Genomic DNA, 3,238 nt, shown 5'->3' with positions numbered 1-3,238 from the left:
AACATTTTAAGACATCTAATCTTTAGAAAAATGATAATAACAATGGAATGAAAACGCTGATGAAAGTTTCGGATAGGAATGCATTCCGAATTATTCCGAAAGTATTCAGAACAGCCAGAATTACTTCAAACAATTCCAAAAGAAATTCCACATTTTGTTCGATACAAATCGGTAAAAAATTAATCCGGCTTTATCCGGTTCAATCCGAACCAATCCTAATCAAATTTTTAATCGTAATGAATCCGAATCAATCCGAACTCAGATTAATATATACTTAATAATCAATCCGACTAAATTCGTATAAATCCGAGTTCGGAATGAACTGAATTCATTCGGATTGAAAATATGGTTTAGTAAATCCGAGTTCGGATTCATTTGGATTGAAACTTTTGTTCCGATTGGTTTGGAATGAAAGTTTGGATTGAATCGGAATAACTCGAATCAATTTTTTAGCGATTTCGATTGAACCAAATAGAAAAACTTTTTTGGGAATGGCTAAGATAAATTCGGATTGGTTCGGACACAGATTTCAGAATGATTCGGATTGTCAAAGGAATTCCTATCCTATCTATTTAAATCGGGAACCACATAGGAGTGTATGCGTAATTTAAAAACCAGGTGAAACCTTTTTTTAACAATAATAAATAATAAACTGAATACGCTAACATGAGGATATGGATGATCACTAAGTTTGATGAAAGCATTGCTTTGAATCGCGAGAAAACTCGATATATTTGGATGGTATAGAAATAAGGGTCTAAATGTGTTGAAACATAACCTAAAAATGTTGGAGGTTATTGTGGCCCAAAAAAATAAAATAATTTTCTGAATCTACGCCCCTTTTTTACCTTAGGTACACACATTTTGAAATCCTTAGATTTGTCCTTTTGCCTTTGGGCAATCATGTACCTGAAAGAAATAAAATCACTTTTTTGATTACCCACGCCTGAACTTGCAACTGACATGCTCGTTTAGAATAATCTAAGTTGGTTTTTTCTCGATTGTTGAATTCACAGCGAACTAAATGGGCAGTTAGTTCGCTAGAGAACTAAGTAACGCCATGCGCATCAGTCATCAACACCTTCTCCCTGCACCTGTACATCAGCACCTTCTCCCTGCACCTGTACATCAGCCAGGGATTTAGTTTGTTTTTCTAAAACATGGAATCTGTGTACATTAGGACGAAATTTTTGTACTAGACACAACAAACAACATCGTCTGGATCAGCTAGATAGTTCTCTACTAAATGATATGAAACTTGGCCTTAATAATGACCTCGAAAAAAATCGCTCAGACCTTAAAAATGACTTCGAAAAGAATCACTCAAACCTGAAGCAGGATCTAAAGCTTGATTTAAAAAAAAAACGCGTGTGGCTGTCGACAATTCAACTACGAATATAAACGTGGTCTCTTTACAAGTATCTCAGATTGATTCCAGACTGACTGTTGTTGAAAACAAGGTTACTGATTTAGACGTCACAATGCAAGAAAAAGTTTTTGTACTTAAACAGAATTTCGAAAAGTAAATAAAAAATATAAAAATGAAATTTTAAAACTCTCAAGCTGCCTCATCCCAAAGCACATCACGTAAGAAAATTCTATTACTTTTTAATTTACCATAACCTACTCGTACGGAAGATTAGCCCCTAGAATAAAGTGATCAGAAAGCTGTCACTAATATTCTTCAAACCATAAATCCATAACTTTCTGAAATTTTTAGACTATATGAATGTCCTGGGTAAACTGGTTAATCTTATAGCGTTATACTTAAAAGTCATTTATGCAAATGATGTAAAAATCTATTTACCTATAGCTAACCTACGATTGTATAAAGGCCACAATAAAATAAATATACATACTACTCAATGAATGGTGAAATTTAGCCCCAACAACTGGAAGATCGTTTATTCTAACTAATTGGAGGTAATTTTAATTTTGGATTAACGATTTTGAGATTAGGAGCAGAAAGCCTCTGAACAGGTATTAATCAACATTTTTCTTCAATTCAGTGACCCGAAAAATCTGGAAAAATGTGGTCGGGTTACATTGTTTATGAAGAAAAAAGTATATTTTGTTTATTAATTGGTGTTTTTTAAAGTTAGAAAAAAATAATTACCTCATGAGACCAAAAGGATATCGTATTCTAATTCAGTGACCCCAAAAAAATAAGAACTATATGGTCTAGTAAAAAGTTTAGACAGCTTCTTTTTTTGTGTGCCCGTGTAATTTTCTTCGTATCCAACAAAATTGTTTTGTTGGGCGCGTTTCGTTGATTTTAATAAATATTTTAGTTAAACAAATAAATTTTTTTATTTTAGCAAATTCGTTTGGTTCAAAGTTTTTGGTTGAATCATTTTATTTTTTATTTTAGAGAATATGTTATTGATTCAACCAAAATATATTGTGGAACGAATCCTGCACCCAGAAAAATAATTGTCTTTATTCAAAAAAATCGGTTTGTTAGCCGCATGTGATTGATTCTAATCAATATTTTGGTTAAACGAACAAAATTTTCTTTTAGTTAATCAAATTCGTTTAGTTCAGTCAACTAAAGTTTTTAGTTGAATTGTTTTGTTGAGTTTAGAAAATATTTTATTGATTCAAACAAATTTTTTGTTAGATCTACCAAACAATCTAAAAGAGCATTTCCGACCAAGTTTTTGTTGTTCATATAATAACCATATTCAACAGTTGATTCAATTTTTTTTTTGTTTATTCAACCTTTTATTCAACTTTTTCTGGGTGCATGTCAATGATGCTTCCTAAAATACTTATCATGGACAGTCGACACGTAAGCATAATGATATGAATGCTATAGAAGTACATTCTCTCTGCAAACATATAGATTTAATTACTTAGTCACGATCTGAATTCTCTTGCACAGTAAAAAAACTTATGTTACGAGTAAATAATTTATATCCGGAGGTTTAATTTAAGTCCTGCGTCACGCTATTGTGACTGCTTGTGCGAATTAATTATATCCTCCTGCGTAACTGTTCTGCCGGCTAAAAGTTAGGCATTGTGATATCAGACACAAAAGGACAAATCTAAGGATTTAAAAATAAGTGTAGCTAAGGTAAACAGGCGGAGATTCAGGAAATGATACAATGTCCTTTAATATTTTTAGGTTATGTCTCAATCGAATTAGGTTCTTATTTTCATGCTATCAAAATACGAGGGTAGTTCAATAAGTCCTTAGAATGACCAACAGATGGCGCGCGAATCGCTCCAAATCATC

The sequence above is a fragment of the Belonocnema kinseyi genome, chromosome 6, assembly GCF_010883055.1.
Source record: "Belonocnema kinseyi isolate 2016_QV_RU_SX_M_011 chromosome 6, B_treatae_v1, whole genome shotgun sequence".
Lineage (NCBI taxonomy): Eukaryota > Metazoa > Arthropoda > Insecta > Hymenoptera > Cynipidae > Belonocnema > Belonocnema kinseyi.
This window is presented reverse-complemented; position numbering follows the sequence as displayed.